The following is a 26,955-nucleotide window of genomic DNA, read 5'->3' on the forward strand; positions in this document are numbered from 1 at the left end:
AACGGCATGAATGTGAGTAAATATTCCATTCTCTATACCGCATTTACATCGCAGGTCTTGATGGCCAATTCTGATTTCTTGACTATTTTCCATTTTTTGACAACTAGCTTACATCTTTTAAAAGGGACTCATATCCAATATCTGCATTTACACTATACACTTGGCAAAACAACCCAAGGTAGGCTTACTGACCTGGAAAAGCTTAGGCTGAAAAGGAAGTAAAAATGGTGTGATTTGCAGTGGACATAGACAAAATGATAATGCAATCTTTTGCTTTCCGCACCATCTTTAAAGGTCAGGAAAACATCAGGTTGAGTCTTTGTCCTCGACTGCACCATTGAAAAAAGTCATGTGATGTCAAGTGCCCAATTGAGTTGCAACATTCCACCTTTGCTTTTTCAATGACGTATGACTCACATTGACAGATTTATTTCCACATACTATGAATGAGGCCTGCAACTGATTTGAGAATATCAGAATCCATGTGCTTTTTTTTTTCCTGCTTACAAGTTTGTGGGTTATATCCAATCTGTGCTACATGGGAGGAAAAAAATGGAATTGGGTCAATTACCATGTAATGTAAATGTGGCCTTAAATAGGGTGGTAGTAATGCTAGAGCCTATCCCAGTGTCTTGGGCCAAATACAGGGAAACACCCTGGACAGGTGGCAAGTCCACCACAGGGTTATACATTTTCCAAGCAAAACATATGTCCTGAAGGAGAATGATATGAGAAATGAGAGACACCACAGAGAAGGACAGAGACAAATGAGCAATGACCCTTTGTTGCTAAAAGACAGAAGCACCAATGAAGCGAAACCACAGAGAGGCATTATGTCTCTGATACGATCACACACTATGAGGGGTCACGTATCAAAGGAGAGAATGCCATTACTGGCACAGTGTCAGGCCTTGTTCTGCATGGCAAAGCTGCTTATTGATTAGAAAAAAAATATTGATTAGTGACAATGAGCAGCCACAGGCTAATCATAATTGATGCCTCATTGCTTCAGTTAACTGTTTCAGGCACAGACACTTTTCAAGCATAATATTTTATCACATGAACTGGTAACAAATGGCTATCCAACTAAAATGTATAAGGGATTCAGGGTCATTTTGAAGTGGGTTTTGACCACTGCTTTTTAAGTGGCTCAAAAAGTACTTGGTTTGGTAGAATGCAAATCCTTACAGTGCACTTAGTGTGCATTTATTTCGTGCATTGATTAGCATAAAACTTTAATTTCTTAAGTAGTGGGAAACTAACTACTTAAGAGTCTTTAGAACTGTGTGGTATACAGATCAGAGTAGTTTGAAATCTCATTTGTCATTATAATACTGTATGTATCAGCATTTTTGATATGCAATTTGGTATTTCCTATATACATAACCTTCACATTTTACCAATTATGTTTAGCAAACCACTTTTAAATTAATATTTTATAATATTTTATATTTTATAGCATTTCCTTATTTTTTTTTCAAATTCTCATTTTAAAATGTTACATTAAATAACACTTACATAAAATGTAAGTCTAGTTTTTAATCAAATAAACTAGATGAGATTGTATCTATAATAGACTTTATATTTAATATTTTGTATTGAATTTTGTATTTTGTACTACTCTGCAATGACAGATTTTTTTACTTATTTTTCAACAGTTTTTATAAGTTAAAAAGTACAGTGAGAGAAAATACCAGTGCCAGTACAGTAAGATAAAATACACCTGTATTAAAGATACATTCTCTGAAGTCTTAATATCTTGTGTTATGTCTCAAGTAAATTCAAAGTGTTTCAAAGATTTCAAAATATTTTAACTGAAAAATTAGACATATTGACCTATTTTACAACAAACAAATATATACTACAACTACGGCACAAGAATATATTCCTGAGACAGGAAATGTACCAAGTGGAAATGTTAACTTGAACTCTCCAATGTACCTTATCTAAGCATTTGATGAAGAATACATGGTCTGATCGAAGTGGGCCAAAATAAAGAGTTTATCCAATACTTCAGATGCTAAGGAAGAGATTCATATGTGCACTTTTAATTAGTTTAATAGGTTGCCTTGCCCTCTCAATATCCGACCCACTCACTATACAGCATTATGGCTGCTTGAATCGATCAACCGTACCAGACAGCAGTGGCTAAACTAAGAGTAACAATCAATGGCATTGCTTAGTGCGGGACAGGCCAAAGATCTCTCATGGTTTCTGGAGCTTCAAGAGTTAAATCAAGCTCTCATTGATTGTGTGGGTTTCAATTGGATGGGGGAGGGAAGAACTGGTGACTAATGAACTACTGGATTGCAGTCAAATAAAACCAATGCAAACTTTAGTGGGATCTTTAGTGGGAGTACACTGTGCAATGATCAACTGAAATGGGACTCATGCAGATAATATTTTGATATAATATAAACTTTGTATTTTTACTATGGTAAATGGAGTTGATTAATGCGTATTGTCGTCTTGTGTATTGACTCTCTCCATTTTCAATAGTGTTGCCGACAGCATGATAAATGCACATAGCATTTTTGTATCTACATGTTAATGCCATTTGTGGGCATGCAGGATCTTTAATTCCACACCGTTGTCAGCACTGACTATGAGACGATGGAAGAATGTTTCTGAGTAATTAGGAGTCTGGGGGAAAAGCGAGTCTAGGAGTCTCTCGAAAGCGCCCTTCCCCCCGCTCAAACACAGCCTACATTGGCCACCCCTCCTCCCTGATCCAAACGCGTAATATTTCGAACGGTAAACAAAACCATCCACTCTCCCCACAAATGAAGATAAATGAAGACTAAAACCCCTATTAGATGGCTGACAGGTGGGAGGGTTGAGGAGAATGGGCAAAAACTGCTGCATAGGATGGGCATGCTTCCTTCTTGTGGTTGTTCCTGGATACCACCAAGAGCTAGCGAAGGAGCATCCCATGGCCGATAATTCATAGTGCTATGGTCTTCTCGGTCTCAAATGAGCCAGATAAAACTGCAGTGCTTGCAGAAAGGACGCTATAGGGTTTCTGGGCCTTTGGTGGCGTGTTAATGATGATGGCTGCAGAGTTTCTACTTCGTGGTAGCCCTGGGATTGCATGCCCCCACTTTGGCGAGGGAGGTTGCTGATTGTGCTGCCTGTCTTAATTCAGGACTCAAGCATCCAAGGAAACAGGAAACTGCCCCTGCATATCTGTGATGCAGCATGCATCGGATGCATTTCTCACTGTCTCTGTTCTTTTTATACTGCATGTTCAGCTAGTACTGATTGTGATTTAGTATTTGTGCCACATGAGACAGATTTCATCCCTGTGGTCACTGGTGCACTTTTCATGATTAAGTATTCTTCCCATTTTCAAATAGAGAATCGATCAGACCAGTTAATGTTTTACTCACTTAGTGTTTATTAGCTGATGCATAAAGATCTCCTTAATATGGCCTTTTAATTAATGACAATGTGCAGAAAAACTTTCAATCTAAAAATCAAGGTGGGGCATTGTATGAAACAGGTAATTAATAAGGAGCAGTTCTTGATAACATCTGTTCTCAGAATGTGTTCTTTTTCTTATTTTCCCTAAAGATATGATTGTTTTACAAAATCATTCAGATCTTGCCAGCTGCATTCTCAAATTCCATTTCCTTTACAGGCCCTTTATTATTACATGTCTATATAAAAAAATACAAGGGAGGAGGGGTTTCATTTCTGGCAGTGTGGAGAGCAATCATCTTGCCAAGCTCGGAACCTTTATGAATTCCCAGCGTATCTCCTCACACCAGCTGTTTTCCATTGATAACGGCAGGTAGACACGGCTCTTTCAAACCGTTATCACCCCCACCCCCCACCCCCCTCCTTTTACGGTCTGTTTAGGGTGGACAAGACCAAGTGGACAAATACGTATGTTCACCAATACATGAAATAAAATCATATCTTGCCACTTTTGACACACTCCTATTTACTTTGTTCTGAACGGTAGTGGATGAGACAAATCCATTTGCAATGCCACATCTCCTGCAGTTTTAAAACTGGGATGAAACTGCGTATGTGATAATATGTGAAGTGGGGTTAATATGGTGATAAGCATGGTGGTAATGCATTGAGCGATAACCTGAAAACTAAGGTCTTTACACCGATGTGCTAGGTGCCGCTATGCTAATCTGCTTAAGCTGTTGTATCCCAAACACTGTGGTTTCGCTCTGCAAACGGATGATATTTGTGTTCACCGGTCTAGTGAAGGTGAAGTCTGTCGTTAGCATTCACTGCTAGGTGTGGTTAAGCTCACTGTATGTCATCCACACTTCACAGCACAAAAGCAATTTGGTGACGTGACTCCACTGCTAATGCTAAATTACTCACAGCAACGTCCAACGCCAAGGCTATTTTATTATTTACACTGCAGTTATAGCCAATACAATAACTATGTTAAGATAATGCATAATTTATCATTCTACTTTCTTTAATAGACTGGTACGGTAGTTATGAATAGAATATCATAAGCTTATAAATCATATACTAGATTTCACACCTTGCAAACAAGTTGATAATCATACAACACAAACTCAGAATTGTCTTTCTAAATACACATTCCTGGACTTACTGTGCACATTTTACTAAATAATAAATATCCAAGCTGAAAATTTTATAATAAAAAAAGCTGATATTACTAAATCAATATCTTTCTGATCCATCTTGAATTATTCAGTCAAATGACCTTTCTGATACACATCTGGTAATTTATTCTGTAAATGTGTTTCTATCGTAGCATATCCACGTCTTCTGACAGAATAATTCTTACTTCATGTGAATTTTGCAATATTGTATACATATTTTTTCCATCCAGAATTTTTATTCAAAATGCCAAATCTTACATAACATTATGTGAATGGAAAATTGGTTATTGCTCTATCTTAAAAAAGTAAAAATGTACCTCTAAACAAAACAATTGTCTTTTCTGGCTATTTATCTTTCTTTCTTTCTTTTTTTAATATAATAATATAACATTTTACCTGTAAATATGTCAGATTGCTGCAGTAAAATTGGTTTTCAATGATAATTTTTTTTTGTGTGTGTGTGGAAAATATCGCCTTTGATAGCAAGTAGAAGTGCATCTATTCCAAATTAGGTTGGTTGAGAAAGTTACTAACAAGATCGAAACAGTGTAGCTTCTGTTTGAAGACACAATTCAAATAAAAGGCCATTTGGGTCCAGCAAAGGATGTTCATGTCAAGTGAGAGGAATGCTGAGCACTTGGGATTGAATGGAGAAGAGCTTGCCCGAGTGCCCTTTATAAGATGGCATAAAAGACTTAGTGGAATGTGAGTTTTAATGGATGAGCTGGCACACCGGAGCTCAAACCCTCTCATGCCACAGGTGGCGGGAAGGGGACATGGGAGTGGGATTGTTTTTCTATCGTTGTCAAACAAAAAGTGACATTATCTAGGGTGCCTTTGTGCAATGATAATGAGATTAGATATAGATCAGCGGGAGATGAATATTAGTATGTGCCCTTATTCTCCTTACTCCTTCAACTTCCAGTCCGTTCTTTATTTCCACTATGAGTGTGTGCTAAAGGCTTAAAATAAAGGATGCAAAAGTTCCATAAAATTAATCCATATGTCCTTAATCTGCTGAATCCATGAGATTAAAAGGGCAAAAACAGGAAAAAAAAGATACATTTCTCTTCTTGGCTTATTGGAGAAAAGGAGCAATGTTGAATCACTGATCCAATTCACAAAATGATTCAGTTTGCATGATTCATTAAGGAACCTGACTGATCTGGGCCGGGTTTCCCGATAACGATGTATCTTAGCTCTTAAGAGCGCTTTCTACGTGCAAAGTTACGAACGCTCGCAGCAATTCCACGAGCGTTTCCCAAAAATGCACTTAACATGAACACGCGAGAACACGCTCTACGTGCTACTTAAGAGTCGCTGTCCATTCACGAAGTGCTGAAATATAACCTTATATGGAATCGTATTCTGAACGTTTAACCTAATAATTGTCATCTGTTGTGGATTAGCAATCAAGACAAGTATATATAAAGCACCTACAGGCGGAGGCACTGACAAAATGGCTAAAAAAAAAAAAAAAAACACACGAAAAGATACCTTTCAAAAAGATGAAATTAGTGTCCTTTTAGAGGAGATCGAGCAAAACAAATATGTAATTTTTAACAGATTTAAAGGATTTCTTTTATTTATTTATTTATTCATTCATTTAATTTTGATCAAAATTATTCGATTAAATTATTTCTATTTTTTTCCTGACCTTTTTAATTATTTAATTTATACATTAATTTAACCAACAACAAAAAAGAGTAATAAAGTGTACAATAAAGTACAATCAAAACCTTATATTATAATCACATACATTTGAATAAAGTTAAAGGTGTAATCTGCCGGTTGTCCTGCAGGTGTCCTCATAAATCTGTCTTCTTACGATGCACTTGGGGATGTACGATTACTCCAGAGCACTCGTAGATCTACGAAGATTTTCAAGTGCTACTTAAGCTACGATGCTTTTAGGAAACAGACCGTAATATTAAGATCAGTCGTACGATCGTTTTTACGATCAACTTAGGCTTACGATGATTTTGGGAAACGCAGCCCTGGTTACTAGTTCTCAATGACTTGATGATAGTGAATAACGATGCAAATTTCCGTCAGTCTATCAAAGATCTATGACTTCAGAAGACATGGAAAATAGCGCACATGTCATATTAAAGGTGAACTATGCAGGTTTTTTACCTTAAAGGTGCATTGCGCAACATTTCATGTTAAATATACCCGTTTTTCTAACCCATACATGCTTAAACAATTGCTTGATGGGCTGAATGAGCCCTTCTCTGATCACTGCGATTGCCTCTATAATCCTGTACAGTAAAATAAATAAGAGGGATTCGGGACGGAATTTGAGACTGGGCGTGACGTCATGAGCGTGCACACCTCTGGTTGCAGTTTCGCTTGTCGCCAGAGGGGGTATAGTTCTGCAAAAACTCAGAGACTTGCGCAATGCACCTTTAACTGAACAGCTTCGGAGTCACTGGAATGGTTATATTACTTTTTTCGGGTTGAATGGTGGTCGTCTTGCACCCCACAAGCACCTGTGAGTGGAAAAACCACCCTTGCAACTTTGAGCCGGCAGGCCGCCGGCCGCAGCGTCAGGAAGTATCGCGTGATATCAGGTCTCGCGATGCAACGAATTGCTTTACGGCAATAAAATAATAAAGCAAATCTGCTAAAATTCTGTCATTATTGCGTTCCCTCACACTGTTCGAACCCGAATGAAGACGACGTTTTAAAGAATGTCCCATCTGCTTTGATGTCGTTGATCTACTAGCCTCTGGTATCTGAGAGTCGCCAACGAGTATTTCGACAGTGTTGTCAAATATCTATTCCGAAGCTGTAGGGGGAGCTCTATAGAGAAACCTGCGAGCAAAAAGCGAGAATACAGCGAAAAAATTCCCGAAACTGCATAGCCCTGCTTTAACTACTTTTATGGAGATTTTGCATCTTTTTTTTTTAAGCTGAAAATCTCCTGTCCTTATTTTATATGCCTGGAAAAGAGTAACCAGCACATTTTCCACACTGTAAAAAAAAAAAGGCAATTTATTTGAAATTTAGTAGAAAGTAGAAAGACTAAAAGTAGTATTTTCAAATAAATTGTACTTCAATAATCTTTGTTTTATCTACAACTTCGGAAAATTGTTTTTTACAGTGCATAATTTTCCCTATTAGGTTGCATGAATGTCATCAGGTTAGTAACAACATGAAGGGAAATATAAGATGAAAGAATTTTCATTTTTGTTTAAAAAATATCCCAAACCAGCTCAGCAAATTAAATGCAATTTTTATCACTAGTGTTGAAAGGCTAAATAATTGCTTATCAAAACAATACGCACTGCATGAATTCTGTCTCATGGCACTAGCCAGATGAAATAAGTGTTCCTCTCCTTCTGTTGTGTGCACGTGTGGAGAAACGGTGTATTTACGCCACAGGCACCTCACACGCTAGTTCTATCAAGGGTCCCATGTGACACAGGTTGCCCATAGTAACCGGCTTAGCTGCAGTCAATGGAAAATAATACATTAAAGAGTAGCGAAAACAACTACAAACATAGCAGTCTTGAAAGATTTAGTTGGTGGATGTAATGAATCAGATACAAACCGCTCTGGGCTGTTCTAGCACAGCAGAGCTCGCCGTGTCAATCATAGCTGATGGCCTGTGAAAATGTAGGCAGGGCTTTTTTGATTCTCGACCCCATTTGTATGATGGACAGCCCCGTCGTCCAATTACCAGCACATGCTGCCAGATCACCACAAGGGTCGCATTTAACAGACCTCGGGTGTAGGAGAAACACCTGCATCGTGCAATTTACCACTGGGTTTGTTGACCGTTCTGGATCTGTGACATTTCTAAATGAGGGAGAGTTCAGATAACCTTTGCCAACCGTTTGAAATGTACACTTTACAACAGGCAAAGCAATGCAGTAGTTGGTTTTTAATTATGGAAAAAAAAAATTAAATAGAACAACTATGTTGTAAATATAGAAATAGACGGTTATAATAATGCTTGTCAGCGACACAAAAGACCTTTTTTGATCTGAACAATCTATGCAAATGATGTTGACGAAATGCCTAACGGTTATTGTTACGCTGTCATAAGCAGTTAGCCCAACACAAAACCTCTCTATGCATGTAGACACATGGGCATATAGAAAAAGACTATGTTGAAAGCTAACATAGCCATTCTCCTCAAACATCATTAGCAGAAAAGGAGTGTGCAAAACTGCTTTGTTCGTGTCTCTTCTCATCCATGTCAGCTGGTACAATGATTGACAAAGAAGTGAAACCACTTTGGCAGCCATATTTGAGGTGAGTCATATAACAGCAGGTCTCTGAGGGGCTTCAGCGCTGACAGTGACGCATTCGTGCTTGTTTTCCCAGCAAGATAATTAGCAGAGCGGAGAAACCTGCTCGAGACACAGGTAATAGGTAGACTTCAGAGCTGAATTGTAAAAAAAGATGAATTGCAAAATGGCAATAAATGATCAGTATGTACTAATTAGGGCTAATTATTAGATGCTTTGCTTGAAATTCTGTCAAGGACAGCCAACCAGTGAATCCAAATAATAACTCTTCTTTTTGTCATTCCATGCTTCTCTTGGTCTGAAAGTGATAACCAAATTAGTCTCCTATACTGTATGTTTCTTAAAACAACCATACAAAGATGCTCATCCACATGTAAATCTGACTATTAAGGGCTGTTCACACATACAGTATATAACAACTTTACTAATGAGCTTCAATACAACAGTCAAGTAGGAACTACTAGCCTACTAACAACACAACAACAAACAAGACTTGGCAATCTGCATCTGAAGAGCAACTATGCTGAAACATCTAATTTTGTTTTGATTTCATTACCATTGTGTCTATTTTATTAATTCTAAAGCAGGATAATCATTTCCCAGGCGATATAACAAAATGTAACTGTGAAATGTTTTTAGATTTTTTAACGTGTCTTGAGCCTAAATAGATTGAAGTATCTTGAGATTTTCAACTTACACAGAAAGTGTAATTTTTTTTTTTTTTTACCTTCAAAGTTTTCACATTTGGAGCAAATGCACTTCAAAGTCATGTTTACAAAAGAACTACATAAAAGTAAAATTGTGCATGTACTGTAAATATTCAAGATATGAGCAAAGCACAGCATTATTCCATAAGAACACAACCTATGGAAGCCTGTTTCCACCACACAAGGGGGGGGAAACTATGCTTTGGTAAATCATTATTATGACATACTAAGTTGTAATTGTGACATAAAAGGCACAATTAAGACATATTAAGTCAGTAGGTAAGTAGGTATAATTGTAAGGGGAAAAATTAGTCACTATTTTTTGCCATGTACAACTTTTTATATAATACTTTAAATGTATATGTCATAATTATGAATTTTTATCTGATAATTAATTCACCGAAGCATTTTTTTTCTTATGAGGCAGAAATGGACTTTGCAAACTAAATTGAATTTCGAAGTAAAAAAGCTGAGGTATCTCATTCTTCTGCTTACAAATCATTGTCTCTATTTGTATCGTTTGAAATCTCTACTGCAAAGTTAGCAACTGCACAGTTATGTAAAATGTGAACATCTTGCATCAGTAGACTTTGTTTGAGCTACGTAAGCACTCCGCTAATGCAATGCCTGTCTGTAATTAGTTAAAACAATTAAACTGAAATTACCATCACTTATTCTATTTTCTGGAAGTGTATGTTTCTAAATCTGCCATGCAGCAATTGTCACTAACCACAGTAATTAGATCCTTCAAACAAGAGTCTAAATCAAATGCTACACCAATGCCAGAGGTCTGAATTTGCAATAATGTTACTGCAGCGGGTTTAAACTTCTGAGATTTACATTTATGCACTTTGCAGATGCTTTTCCCCAAAAGCATTCAAAATATAAATTTGATCAGTTAGTGTGTGTTAAAATCATGCTAGCACCATGCTCCAGTTGAGCTATTCAGGAATGGGATGTAGAAACTAAAGCAATAACAGCATTTTTATCACAATTAACTGAATGCAAAAGCTTGTTATCCAAGAATCCAGTTTCCTATTCCTCATTTCCCAACACTTCCCAAATTAGAGACCAATCACCCTTATGGGAACTAACAGCACATCTGTATTCTCTCTAAATACAAAGATAAATTGAACAAATTAGAGTCTGGCTTGAATTGACCAGATTTCCCGGGGACCTGCAGAAGAAAATGTAATGAGGTCACAGGGCTATGGGCTCTCAGCGGGGTCAGGAAGGGACATGGATTTTGAAGTGTTGAATTATAGGTTTGGCAGCGTTCTGGTACAACAGTTGCTTTTCCTGCAGGATGTGAACATTGAGATCTTGAATATCGCTGTGCTTCTGGCCCTAAGCATGATTAGGTGCACACAGTGCCAAGGACAGACACAAAGATGGCCTTATTCTTCCGCAAACGGAGTAACACAGTAAATGTCCAGAGAAATCGATAACATTAAGAATGCCTTTTAAGTTCCTAAATGATTCAATGAATTTGAATTGAGGTAGAAAACAGGATGCAGAATTGTATTTCAAATTTAAATGTAAGGAAGCAGAAGTTAGTTACACATTGTTTTGAAGACTGATGCAAGTTCTTTTCACATCTACAATGAGTTTCAAATGTAATTATTTAGATAATTGAACCAGCTAATTCGATTTGTGTTGGGTTAAATCCAATTACATTTCCGCACAAACTTTGGCCATATGTTGAGATTTGTGCAACACTTCAAGTATAAAAGGCTAAATGTAATTACTTAAGATGCTTTTCTTTGCAACTGTGTCTTAAAGGTTTAAGTGCACATAGAGAGACTGACAGAGAGTGAAGTTCATTTTGCGAGCCATTTATTATGCCCTCTATGCTTCTTCTCTAATCAATGCTCATCAACCCTCTGATGCCCGGCTAATGGTGTTTTACCGCTCTCAGCCAGTAAACATCTTCTCTCTATGCAGGGCATGCACATAGCAGTATATGTAGTGGGGTGGGGGGGGAGGGGGGGTTTCTCCCACTTGCGTGTATCCTTATAGTATCTACAATGTAATAGGTCCCAATGGGGCTGTTATATATGGGTCTCACACTCTGTCATTCTGATAGACATGGTTTCCGTGTTGGATATACTGTATAGAGAGGCTGTTAAGACAGCAGTGAATGCATGCTGAACAAATGGAAGTGGGCATTAGAGAAGGCAGAAATGGCCTCATTCAAATGGGGACTGCACCTGCTGGTTTTGTTTTTGTTTATGTGTGCACATATGGAGTTCATACCCATTAGGACTGATTTACAATGTGATGCAAGACAAGCTGAAGTCCTTAGCTTTGGCATGAAGGTTGAACTCAGACAATAAAACAAGTTAATGACCAACAAGAACTTGCTTAAATTATTTAACGTTTTGACTCTTCTGTTGATGTTAGAACTCATGGTAAAGGGATCATTTGTTAAAATTATGAAAATTTGGTCATTATTGACTCACCCTGATGTCGTTCCAAACCTGTATGACTTTCTTTTTTCAGTAGGATACAAAAGGAGTAAAACAGAATATGAAAAGAGCAGCATGAGCAGTTATAGTGAATAGTAAACAAGATTCAGTCAATAATTGCCTTTTTATTTACTTAAAAGCTATCATTTGGCTTTAGAAAATTGAAAGTTGTATTAACTCAAAATAGTTCTTAAAATAGGTTGTTTGTTCTTATTTTCCCTCATGTAACTAATGAATTACATTTCCACTGAAATACAGTACCTAAATAATAACAAGATTAGTATATTCCTTCCTGTAGCTCAAACAGAAGAGCATATGGCACCAACAACTTTAAGGGTTCGATTCCCAGGTAAAGCAAGAACTGATCAAATGTGTACCTTGGATGCAATAAAAGACGCTTTGGATAAAAACGTCTGCCAAATGCAAAAATGTAAGTATTAAGCAAAAAAATTTACTTGAAGCCTGTATAATGTGTTATAAAGTTATTAATTATGCACGTTTAAAAGATTCCTTGCAGATTCCTTGTTACTTCTGAAATTGGTTGTTTGTGATGTTTTAATGTATTATACTTTCTGAAGGTGTAACAGTGAATAGATTTGTATTATAATTTATTTTAACTGTGGTCACAATTATTAATAAGATTAATGTAATCAGTACAATACATTATAGGGTGCATTACCAGGCATAAGTAGTGCATTGAAAAATACTTTTATAATGCATTATATAAAGGCTTCAAGTAAAGTGTTACCGAAAATGTATGGGGCAATACAAATACTTGTAACAAACTAACAATTGACATTATTACTATTTTTAATGAAACTGAATGAAACCTGACATGCATGGCGATGTCATTTAGTTTAGCTCCCATAAATACATAGTTCAAGGTGAAGTTATGTTGAATGCTCAGATAATTAGTAGTGCCACAGTACATCTCCATTTGAGTTCCACAGAAGAAAAACATTATGCAGGTTTGGAAGGACTTGACAGAAAGTTCATATTTGGGCGAACAATCCTGTTAAAATTAATAAAGGACCTTGTTAACGCAACAGCTAAATGTTTCTTCTTGCAGGTCCTGTGACTGGTACATCCTTGTTTACATAGCCAGAGGGACAGACTGGCGCAAAAGCAAACCACTACATGTTTCATATCACGTCCCTGGACACAATGAGCCTTTTCACTGCCATGAACTTTTAGGTCCCCATGGCTGTCACATCTATCCTCCTTCATCCATTCTTTCTAGCATCCTTTCTTTCCCTCCACTCCATATTTGCGGTGCCTTTCCAAGCTTGCCCATACCCTGAAACACAACCTCCTTTATGAGAACCCCAGGGACAAAGATGTCGCCATTCCATAAGCAGTCAAAGCCCATTCATCATTATTTTTATTTTTTTTTGTCTTTAATTATACAATCTTGATCCACTGCCTTCACAGTTTGGTTCTTGCTGATTTGAATAATGGCTCGTATAAATTCCATCAGTGTCTCATGCTTCATATTTCATATCTCTATCACAGGAAACATTATATCATATCATGAGCATGCTATATTTCACACCATGTTATGGGACATATACGAGCATGATTTTTTAATGCGGCACCCTGAAGTGCAGTATGACATACGTCTTGAAAAGTTCAAAAGCGTATCTCCTGTAGTTTCACTGATACGTCCATTCTCATGAATAAGATTTAAAGTGCAACGATGGAAGTGGAGATTTGTGAAAAGAGATAGGACCATTAATCAGACTATGACCACAGGCATGCTGGGGGATGGGTAACCTGCAGGGAATGTTGCTGCTGGTGTTATTTTGCCTCAAAGCCTGTGATGTTATATTAAAAAGATGCTGATCTCTTAACTTCCTATATATAAGCTCACTTGATTATGTTACACATGAATAATGATGCAAAGATATGACGTTATTAAGAAGTTACCATCAAGGTTTTGTCACCCTGGGCAAATTGGATGTTTTTTATACTGTTGCCAGGTACAGTATGGTCAGTTTCTGCCTCAGAGTAAAATATAATAAATAAATAAAAAGTTTAAAATAAGAAAGTCATGCTGTCAGATTTAAAATTACTCTATGGGCTAAAAAGTCATTGGGAGATATATGATTGCAATTACAATAAATAAAGTTGCATTGTGAGATATAAAGGCGCACTGTGAGATATACAACTCTGATATAAAGTCAAATGTTTGAATGAAATATGATATTAAGAGACAAATATATATTCAGGGAGAATTTATCGAGAATTGTGTGGATACTAGTGAATAATGGTAGCCTGGCAAGCCAGACCTACATCAAGATGTTAGGTCTGGAAACTCACCATAGTCACGGCTCAATCCGAGGGGCGGGATAAACGGATGTCTTTCAAATTCCCTCTGCACGCAATAGGACAGCGCTTCAACCAACCAGAGCGTTTTCCCAACAGCGGAGCTAGTTGATAGATTCAACTTTTGCCATATATCTGGCCGGCAAACCGACGAACACATCTTCCTTTTTTTAAGAATGACTTAAGTGCCGTTCTTTGCTCTTTTCTCAAAGAAAAACTTAACTCCAAGTCCTCCAGAGTCGTGGACAAAGCCGATTCGGAAGACCGTTGTTCTCCATCAGCAGCCGCCATTCTTTGTTTTCAAGTGGCAGCCAGGTAACCGTCGCAACTCTGTCGTCATATGTTAAGCCCGCCCCCGCCTACTCTATACACGACGTGATTGGCCTGACCCAATTTGGGTTTTTGCAGCGAGAAGGTTTATTGAGAGTTGCTAGACTACCCTGGCTGCGAAATACATTTTGCTGCCGCTAGGGTGCGTCTAGATTTCTAGGCTAGAATAATGGGCATTCAATACCAGAAAGAAGATAGATAGACAGACAGACAGAGTAAGTAAATAAATAAATATTTGCCTTCCATTAATGTGTAAAATGATTTTAACTGGAATAAAATGATCAACCATGAAACAGCATCTATTTTAATTTCACATTGACTCCAAACTAAAAAGAAACAGTGCTTCTCTACCTCTCTGAAACACAGTCTGTGCATGCCAGAGATTATATTACCACAAATACACAAACAGCCAAAGGGTACTTTCTCTGAATGATAAAAGATTATTAACTAACGATCCAGTGCTTCAGGATCCAAAAAAGACACATTGAATGATCAAACAACATCTAATGCTAGATGAATCGTACAGAAACTGTGCTTTCCTACTGCCTTAGGCATTTGCCAAATGTACCGTCCTGGTGTTTTTGATGCAGTCTGTTTGCCTCTTGGGAAAGGATGGATAAAGGGAACCCTGAACATGTCTGATAAGATTGACCTCCTCAGGTTTGTCCTTCAGTATTACCTCATTATATTAATTCTCCTTTTGGTGCAAGTGATGACGGTGACTTAGCAACTCCAATGACAACCAGCCTGTTAAATAAGGTATGGGGGAGATCCTCCATCACAATAATCACCGCATCTTTACTACGGCTACCCGATACTCCCCTCCCCCAATGCTCAACAGACAGAATTGATCTCATTCACACCCACATTCAAAACCACAGAATACACAGGCTACACACAAACACACAGGCGCTGCCCTTTCCTTCAGAGAAAGTAGTTTAATACAAAATAATATAAGTGGATCTCAGAGATAGTGGCTTCTAGCCTCACTTGAAGTGGCTTCAAGTCTCACTGTGAACAATGTTTGCATCATTGACAACAGAAGCGTATATCGTAACATCATGTAGGCTACTAGAATGTGCTACATTTATTAAAGGGCTTTACTTCTTTTAAATCTCATTCATGAATAAACATATTCAAACTTTGTGTGTCAAGAAGATGCATTGCAGCTGATTTCAAGGCAATGGCAACAAACATGTCAAATATGCCCACTTTAAGTATGGAAAAGAGCAATGTGAACATTCTGTAATTTCTTCTTTTGTGTTTTACAGAAGAAAGTAAGTCATAAAGGTTTGGAGCAACATAAGGGTGAGTAATGACAGAATGTAAATTTTTGGATTAAACAATTGACCCTTTGAAACTTAATCAGTTTAGAACTGATACTGTTTGTTACCAAACCAAAAGAGTTTGCAACGTTTGCAAATGTCAACTCTGTGACATTTCCAGTAATGTTGCATTTGCAAACCAGACTAAAAAGCTCAGTCTGAATAACTTTTCCTCCTTCTTAGATTCCCTTTCTCACGAATTCACATAATATCTGTGCTTCTTTTCAGACGTGCCACCCTCATTCATTTATTTATTTATTTAGTGTCGTTCTGCTTTAGAAAACTTTGCCGCTTGCATTAAGCTCGCATGAAAATGAAAAGCGAGATGCAGCACATTTTTTTAGCTTAGGGCGCAGGTGTTCCTCAATTGAATTTGTATGTCTGAGTGAATATGGCATCACACATGGAGATGAGAGGCCTCACTGTAGGTTTCATCTCTGCCAGTGATGGTTCGAATCCACAGTGAAAATCAGTTAGCGCTGTGCTCGGCCGCAGAGGTTATCTCCCACACAAAATGGAATCTGAATTGTTTTTGCAACCTTTGAATAAAATAAAAGTATATCATGAATAAGAAAAAGGTCTTATCACACATCAATTTAAAGTGGTCTTCAAAGAGTATAAAGAACCAGATATTTGGTGCTTGACCGCAAAACCCGCTGACACAAAACTAGGCTGTTGTGGGTGGTTGCTAAGGTGTTACATGTCCTTATATTATTCCGGTCCCTATGCCTCAGGTCCTCTTTCACATTTAATCACCCTCCAGTTAAACTCATAAATCTGAATGCTTATAAACAGCACACCTCTCTTCAACAAGCGGCAGTATTTGATCCTCAAATAAAAAATAAAAAAATCATTTTATTGCGTGGCAGGCATCTGATAGGCACAGAATACCTCTCATTGTAATGGTGCCGTGTTGCATTGTCCACTTGCAGTGTTCTATTTCTGGGTTGATGGTGAGAGGAATTTGCCCCAGTTTTCCTCACAGTGGCCTCAATTTGCCAAATTTGGCAAATAAGTAGCCTTTATGCCATGAAGGAGTCCTAGTTTGAACTCAGATAAGACAGTCACACAAACATAAACATGAACAACAGTTGATCATTAATCCATTTTACATTCAAATTTGACATAAATGGCTATGTTAGTTCTTGTTAATCAAACTCAAAGAGAATCATCTAAAATCCATCATTTTAAGAGGTTGACAATGTCAATTAACTTCTTATGAGCTCTGAAACATTGAACTGTGTTACTAAAAAGTTCATTGAAATGTAGCTCATTATTTTACAGTACTGTTTTGCATGAACATACTATTCTCACACACACACACCGTTTTGACTTTGATTTCAGTTGGCACCATTTCCCTTAGTTTATTGACGTGGTTATTTATTGATTTGTCACTAAGTTCAGCTGTGTTCACCCGTTATCACTAATATTAAGTTCTCTCTGTTTCTCTGCAGTTTGTCTTGCCTCATTTAACGCTTTGTAGAATATATCCTGTTCCTGTTTACCTGAGAGTTATATTAAGATACTTCTGATCCTTCATCGTCGTCTTTGTGTTCGTTCCTACTACAAACTGTGACAACTATGTACTTATTGTAGTAATGTGACTAACTGGGTAATATCTAGGAACAAACCCTGAACTACTGTACCCCTAAACATAAACACAACCTTAACCCATGTTGTTGCCTTGCATTATTCAGTATTTCCATGGGTAACACTATACGTACATAGAAAGTGCATGTACTGCAAAATAAAGTGCAACTAAAATGTATCACTTTCAAACAATGTATAGGACTAATGATTTAAAATATCACAGTTAAATTGCCCAGAAAATAAACACACAAATGTGTGACCCATCCAAACTGATCAGATTAACTGTTGCATAATAATGATGATGATAGCTAGCTCTAATGGATATCGTACATAAACAAGATTTGAATATGAAACAAATGAGCCCTTTTGTTTCTGGTAGTGGGATTTTAAAAACATCTAATAGAAAACCAGCTAACTACAGTGTTCTCACAAGCTCAGATGAGCACAATGTTCACTCCTCTGCCACCGCTCATTAGAAACAAATCACACCCACTGTCTCAGTGGAGGAACATCCAACTCATTTCTTATCATGGCTTTTCCACACTCTTTACTGTGGACCGGAGAAGAAACCAATCATTGTCCTAATTCATGGCTCTGAATTCACTCGTGAAGTCTCAAAGCACACGAGGCTGCCTTCTGTCTCTAATGCGACTTTAATTGTTTTCCTTACAGTAGAGTAACTTATCTTGCTGTCATGACACAGATTTAGAAAGAATCTGATTTTCATAATAGACGGCAAGGCTTGATAATCACATCAAAATTCGACTGTGAGAGCTGCATTCAATATGTTTTACATTAAAGAGCCTGCTTAAAGAGTTCACAGAGCTTACATCTTATGTAAAAGGGTTTTGTACAACTAAACTTCAAAATTCAAGGTTCCTCAATGGTTTTTGGTGTTAAATCAGGTTTCGATCAGCGTATAGTTCCTAGGTTCTTGAAAATACCAGTATTTTAGGGTTGATTTCTCAAAGGTGACAGTGCCTTCTCAAAAAGAATCAGATGAGAAAATAATTGAAAACAAATATAAAACAAAATATTAGTAAATATGGGATCAGTAAATGTGATAATATATTTTTTTAATGAATTAACACTCACAACAGTGTCAGCACTAGTTATTGTTTAAAGATGCAAGTGAAATGTCACGTGAGACTATGACTGGCTTGGCCATTAATCACTCTGTCAACACAATAATGTCCTAAGATGTTCAAAAAAGGTGTGCAAGAATGTGTCAAACTGGTAAAAATGAACAAACTAATTACAAAGTTAACAACTTACCGGCATCTTTAATTTTGGTCACGTTCAAATCAAAATGACCCTAAAATTACATTTGCTTGTGTGTAAGGTCATTATTTATAATACAACATACTAATATAAATATGGTTCCATACGCATTTTACCTGGAAATCTCACTATCAAATGGAAGTGAAACCTTGTTTCGAAAGCTCACCACACGCCACTGCAGTGCATAGATGTGTTCTATACAACAAGAGAATAGAAAGTATGCTGTGGAATTTAAAAATACTCTCCTACTGCACTGGCTTGCTCTACAACCCTTTTTTCTTCAAACGGAAACCTTTAAATTTTAAGACCGTACAGCCTGGGGTTCAATGAGAACCCAAGAGCAAGCCAAGCACTCCAAAAAAACACAAGAGATCAATCCTGTAGAGGAAAATTAGCATCTCTTCAAGTCCAATGTTGGTGGTAAGGATGTCAAGGGCTACCAAGGGCATGCTTTTCAAAAGCACAAAATGCTTCAAGCACCACAAGTGCCATGGAAGTACCACACATCTGTACTGTAAGCATCCGCATGCCAGTGTGCTACTGATAAACTATTATGCTACAAACCAAGAGAAAGAAAGTTGCAAATCTAACAGCTAACTCATTAGTATACATCTGGCTCAAGCAAAAAGAAATACAATATCACAATGCATGTAACCACTTAAATCCATCTCGAAATATGATGCACTTTTGACTATAAGGTTGACAGTATCAAACGTCTCTATTCATATTTTTAATAATCGAAATACCCTCAATAGCCGAAGCAAACAAACAGTAATAAACGAACTGCGGGGTTTCCTCTTACATCTGGAGTCTACAAGCACGCTACTCATAGTAATTTGAAATAACCGGCTTTGATTTCACCTGTCAGATGCGCAAAAGCAGAGAACGCATTAGAATAACTATCTAATAAGACGCTTTCAAAGTCTTAAAACACGCGTATCTAATGATATATCGAGAACAAAACCTATACTTTCCAAAAAACAAAGAATTGCCTACCTTTCGCTGTAGTTTGTGGGCGAATATCGCAGAGCTCGAGCTGATCAGCGCGCTACACCAATGTCTCGAGTGATGATGCTTTTCCTTCAGTGGTGCGTTTCTCTAACAAATACATTCAGTGAAAGGCTGAACGCAGTCAATAGCTTTTAGAAATCCATGGCAACCGAGAAAACCCTCCACAACTTCGCCACATCGTGACCGGGTTAACACACCCCCTTCCTCAATGACAGTGACTCCACGGACATACTCACTAATAATATGCCAATCGGTGACTATGAATTACTCAGAGGTCTTATGGGTATTTGTAGGGTACTGAATCTCTATATAATGTTCCCCTTTCATAATGTTTGTTTATTTGGTTATAGGTCGAATAGATATTAAATATATATATTTTTTTATTAAATCAAATGGCCATAAAACATGACTTTATGTTCCCTTAAAAAAAGTCAAACAAACAAGGATGTTCAAAACAAGATGGTTTTGTGGTCTGAGCTGGTTGGCTGGTTTAGAGGGGTTTGGAGCAATGTTCAGAGTGGGAAACCAGCTAGACCAGCTGGGAGACCAGCTTAAACCAGCTGAGTCAAAATAGTGTTATGTTAATGCTGAGGACTTGGGTAAAATATTTGGCCCCTGCTGTGTTTTCAGCACCTTAGACAGCAGCACAATTGGTGGCTTCTGGCTTATGTGTAGTGTGTCCTAACATTTACAGGCACTACATTGTCATGGAAATACAGGCCAGTGTGCTATTATGGGTAGTAGTGACCATAGATTTGAGCTCATATACAGTGAAGAAAGCCCCAAAAAAGGACAATTAAAATGCTAAATTGAATTTGCATTACATACAATATCAAACCAAATGCAATATATATATATATATATATATATATATATATATATATATATATATATATATATATATATATATATATATATATATATATATATATATATATATATATATATATATATATATATATATATATATATATATATATATATATATATATATATGTATACACACATCACTAGTGTGGACAGCTTTTGTCAGTTATACTCCTAGTTATCAATTTGAACCCATTTAGTTGAGTTTATTTATTATAGCCAACACATCAGAATTAACAGAGGAAATTCATACCTGCTAAACTGGTAAACGTATTCTAGTGGATCCCCTCAAAGACAGCAAATGACCAGTGAAAATCCAAACTAATCTAATTTGGGCCCATCTAATCTAATTGAGAGGCTTACAAGATCATAGATTCACCCAGCACAAAATGTAATTGGATCTTTTTATGAGGCCCACTGCATCTCAGTAGGTGCTCTCTTAAATCCAAATTGATTTATTGTCAGCCGGCGGACACCTGTCACATCTAAGTGTCTACTGCAGGGGCAGGAAAGTGCTTGCACTACACCAATCTATAGTGATGAGTATCAGACATGTGATGACTAAAAGGTTAGGGGAGTAGCACTGAGTTATGGGTAGTGTAGCAGAACATGTTGCTCAGCTGGATGCAGATTGGTAACAGTATCTGAAACAGATTTTTGTTAGCTAAGCTTAATTGTTGTGTGAATATCACTGGGTGTGTAAAGCAGATAACCTGCAATTTTTTTCAGATTAAAATACTTAATATCATATATATATATATATATATATATATATATATATATATATATATATATATATATATATATATATATATATATATATATATATATATATATATATATATCAGACTAAAATACTTAATGCCATAAACATATTTATATATGTTTTAATTTTGTAATTAATATAGCAGAATCTTTTATAGTAAACTTTAAATGTTTGATATATATATATATATATATATATATATATATATATATATATATATATATATATATATATATATATATATATATATATATATATATATATATGAATGAATAGCATCATTTGGTTAGCAACTAGTTACAACCTCTTTCAAAAGTGTCAGAGTTCACCAGTTCAACCTGAATACAATAATAACTTTTATCCTGACTCTTTCTCTCTTTCTCCCTCACTCTCTCACGCACTGGTGTATCAATGGAGCAGAAATGACTCCATTGACATCCCGAGGACTGTGTAATGAGAATAAATGATGTGGAAATAAATATGCAGCCTGTTTGCGGTCTGCTGACCGTATGTCTGAATATGAGTTTCCCTGTGAGGTAAAGAAAACGCTGGACTTTAAAGATGGTTATATATTTTTGCCCCTTGAGGTAGAAGGCAATCACACACATATATATATATATATATATATATATATATATATATATATATATATATATATATATATATATATATATATATATATATATATATATATATATATATATATTTTTTTTTTTTTTTTTTTTTTGGGAACCAAGACCATGTACATTGGTAAAGTAAAGGGATTTAGGGAGTAAATCCTAAATCCAACAAACAAACAAACAAACCAGAGATTCAGATTTAGCCTTGGCTAAACATATTTTTCTGGAAAGTTAGAATAATTTATACTAAATAAAAGCGAAATTCATTAATCTTAGTAAATACTAAAGCAATGATTTAAGTAATGAATTTTTGCTCTTAATTATTATTAATTTCAACTGTGCTCTTATTCAAGATATATTACAGAGTTAATGTCATTACTGTCTGGTACTTAACATGCACACATATACATACACACAGACAGACAGATGGATCTCCAGTCTCTATAAATCAAATTATCCAAAAACACAGGACTGAATGTTATGTTTTTCCAAATATAATTAACATATTATCTTTGGCTGTTAATCGGCAGCTCTTATTTGAGAAAGGGATTAGTCTGTTGTCTTCATCCGCTATTAGGAACCTTTGAAGGGTTTTAAGTAGACCTATGGTCTCTTTCTCTCATTCCCTCTGAGTATGTGGTACATCAAGGGTGGATTTTTGATTCATTAGGCTAAAAGCACGTTGGTTTCCAGGGTGGATGTCAAATCTTCTTATTACCTGTGGAGACACACACACAAAAAAAAAACTATTTTCTATTTTATCTTTAAAAAAATACACATACTGTCAAACATTCTACCTCAAAGTACATTACCATGTTTACTGAAAATGAAAGTTTACACACCAATAAGACCATTTTTATTCCACATAATCATCTCACATTATCTTCCTGTTGAAACAGCATGTAATGTCTTTTTGCTCCAGCATACTCATCTGATTACAACCAGATTATGAGATTCTCATGTGGCAAGCCATTGACTAGAGGTTTCCTTAATAACCACATAATACCTTTATCACGATTTCATATGTTGCTTCCTGTAATCCTCCCCCCTCCGAAACCCAAGCAAATGTCACTGGGAGATGTGGATTTTGTCAGCCCGAGTCCTATTGGGCGAGCTCATCATTGAGCTGAAGCAGAGGCCATAACTGGTGGTGAGCTTGTAATTAAAATGTGCGGATAGCAACGTGGAAAGGCATTTTCCAATTCCATAGTGGACAAAGGATGTGCAGACCCTGGAGAGATCCATGGTGTTGATGAAGAACTTAATTATATGCTTTCAAAGAATCATTAAATGGTAATGAAGCAATGAAGAGGATCAGACGGGCAGCTTGAGAGATGGAAAATGTCTCAGAAAACATGACTTTGATAAGTCGTATAAAAGTACTCCTGTTGTATAATATAATGCAGAATTTTTCTTTATAGCTCATGCAAGCATAACATTTGAAGTTGTCTCCTGTGCTCTCCACCGCTGCTCTGCGAGAATTAAACGTGGCATAATTACATTTCTCAGTGAGTGATTGCTGCACAATGACAGTGTGTTCATGCAAATAATGACTTTCATTTCTTACCCTGATGCGCCGGAGAGAGGCTTGCATCTCCATATCTGATGTCGGCGGAACACAAAAGAGGCTACATGCTTCGAAAAAGGAAAATCTCCCAGATTGATCTTCTACATCTGAACTTATTGTTGGGTGAATGTAACCACAGCAAATGAACACTGGGATGCTGTTGCTATTCTTCAAAAGAGGTCTCGCTTCATCAAAAATTCAACACGGCCCCTCAGGCATTTCATTGACATGTTTGCTCAATTCCCCTGATGAAATTCAGAGATGAGAAAACACAACAGTTTTGCTGTTTGGCCCCTAAATCCCACTGGTGACTCAAAACATGGTAATAGATTTTTTCTCCCGAGGGATGAGATTTTGCCACATCTCAGTCGAGAGCTCGCTCCACCTATCAGAAAGAATCATAGCAGTTAGTAAGCCAAGGGCTTGGGAGAGGGAAAAGTTGTTTTAGGGGAAAGTACATGCAATCAATACGGTTAGACCACAGGGCAGATGAAATCACAATTTAAGCTGCACAGCTAATTAAAGAAAAGAGACAAAAATCAATAAGAATGGTCCCCAGTATATTGTCTCTACATGTTATGCCCACGCAGTGATTTGTAATTGGATATTAAAGGTGAGACCGATGGTTTACGGGTTTAGTTTGGGGGGTAGTGATCGCTGATGATGTAAAAGAAGCAAGGAAAGCACAAAAAAGGATGATTTCTGAAGAAAATGTTAGCACTTGCCCATGTAAAACACAGCACCATAATGTTAGGGTGCTAAGAATGGTTGCTAGGTTGTTACCATGCAATTCCTGTGGTGTTCTAGGTGTTTTTAGTATGTTGTTATGTGATTGCTTTGATGTAACTGGGCATAAGTCTCTGATATATTTCGACTCAGATCCCTCGTTAAGTCTAAGGAGATCTAAGATTTTCCCTCTATTTTATTGTCTGATTGCTAAGGTAGAAACTTATTTTCAACAAGTTACACAATAAAAAACATCGGCCAAAAAATCCCCTAAATCAACACTGAAGGAGTGGCTTGTGACATATCAGCGCACCGGAATATTATAAAGACTTGGAGTAGGCTTTTTTTTTTTTTTTTTTTGTCAGTAAGCAACCACCCAGAACATCTTAGCAACCACAACACCAATAGCCTAGCAACATTTTGCATCATTGTTGCACATGTAAACACCACAAAAATGTTATTTTAAAGCATAAAAGCAGTAAGCATCCATCTAGCAACCACCCAGAACACCCTAGCAACTGCATAGCAAATACCAGCAAAATGCCACTCACAACACCATTATGATGTGTAGTGAATGAGCAAGTTGAGCAATGAGCAAGAATGAGCAGTACTCAGTACTCACAGTTAGTGATTGTTATTGTTAACTAAATACAAAGTTCTGTCAAGAAACTCTAGATGGCACAGGCTGATAGGTCCTTAATCTGTTTGTAATCAAATTATTCTTTGTAGGGCACAGCTGATTGGTCCTTAATTTGCTTGTAATCAAATAATTTTTGTAGGGCACAGCTGATTGGTTCCTGCTGTATCAGTAGCCAATGAGCTCGCTGCTCAACCTTTAAATACTGGTCAGTCTTTTCTGTTAGCAGTTGCAGTATGCTTTCAGAAACCCTCCACCTTCCCCAGCTCCACCTGTATAGATCTGCTAAGGTTAATTCATGTATGCTATACTGTACAGCAGCAGCATGTCTGACTTGCTCACAGCAGTGTGTCGTGTGTGTTTCGGCAATACCAATTACCGTAATTACTCTGCAGCAGTAGTGTAGCAGATCTCTTATTACCAGATATCCTTTACCATGCCAAACACTCAGAGAGTTGTCATGACAGAAATAAGTTTAAGTTGGAGTAGGCTTCTAAAATTACTAAAACATAAAAATAAAGCTAAGAAAAATAAATACATAAATAAACTAACAAAAAATGAAAAAAAAAACACATAACAAAATGACTAAAACGAATAAATTTAAGATAAAAAGAAATACAAAAAAATTAAAAATATTAAGATGCACTATAATAGTATATATAAATAATACTAAAATAATACTGTTAGTGACAAACAAAACCAAGTAGTAGTGCCAGTGAAATACAAATGGAAAAACAGAGAAGGTCCCCCTATCCAATTATGTTCTGTCTTTTATAGTACACAGAAAATAACAAGAGTATTCAGCGTTTCAATTGAGTGACAAGCACTGAAGTCTGACCTGGTGTTTTCACCCAATTTTCTGTCGCCTGCAGTCACCGGTCATCTCTCTTTCTGTATTTTGCACCTGAGTCATTTACACTCGGTGACAGACAGCCATCAAATATAGCCTGTGGTGTACGCTGTAGCGTCTCATAAGAATTTCCTGACATTTATAAAGTGACATGCAAGTAGTTCTTTTAATGGGTTTTAAGTGATATGGCAGGTCTTATCAGCAAGTGCTTGGACATGCAGTGCCAGAATGCTTTGCAACTCAATCGGATGGGTGAGGCGTTAAAGAAACATCATGAAATATACTCTACATTTCTACATCTACAAAAAAGGTTCATGAATGACTGGTTCATATAAAGACAAGACACAGATATATGTGAAGAATAGAACCCACAGATCAGTGTGTGAATCAGTGAATGGTCATCCTTATGGGATATGGGATTGGTCAGACATGGCTAGATGGTGATATAATGACATTTGTTTCCGAAGAGAACATACAAAACCCACAGGTCAGAGTCAATGGACTTACGCACCCCCCCCCCCTTTTCTCTCTCTCCCTTCCTGTTTTTTTTCTCTACACAATGGCCGCCACTGTTTCTGCATCCAGACAGAAGATCTGATAGGTCTCTCTCTTTGTGAGTGTCTATGGAAACCACAAAGCCTTCCCCCCAAAAACCCCCCTAAGTGTGGGCTTGTTAAGATTGTAAGTTTTCGAAAGAAGTCTCATATGCTCACCAGGATGCATTTATTTGATCAAAAATACAGTAACTTCTCACGTGAAGATCGAGAGATGACTGACAGGAATATATCAGATTTGTTTGTGTGCAACAGATCATGACCCAGATAGCATACAATCATACAAATACAATCAAAACAAAAGCACTTGGAAATTAAACAATTGTTAAGATATTCATTTACACCATTTTTCTATGCTGCCAAAGATGATCCCATGTTTTTTTCATTTCTTACTCACCATGCAGTCTCCCCAACTTGCTCTCATATGAAGCAATTCCAATCATCCCATCAACCCAGTCTTTCAGGTCTGGG

The 26,955-nt window shown here is 36.9% G+C and overlaps 1 protein-coding gene across 1 annotated transcript in view; it reads right to left on the reverse strand.

Annotated features, from left to right (window-relative positions):
• chl1b (cell adhesion molecule L1-like b) overlaps window positions 1-20,131 on the reverse strand; it is a 91,166-nt gene extending 71,035 nt beyond the window's left edge. Inside the window, exon 1 of the mRNA XM_081380865.1 lies at window positions 19,883-20,131. The gene's annotated coding sequence lies outside the window, so the exon portion shown is untranslated. The remainder of the gene's footprint in view (window positions 1-19,882) is intronic.
• Window positions 20,132-26,955: the final 6,824 nt, after the last annotated feature.

Source organism: Scardinius erythrophthalmus (assembly GCF_964197995.2).
Source record: "Scardinius erythrophthalmus genome assembly, chromosome: 12".
In the NCBI taxonomy this organism is placed as follows: domain Eukaryota; kingdom Metazoa; phylum Chordata; class Actinopteri; order Cypriniformes; family Leuciscidae; genus Scardinius; species Scardinius erythrophthalmus.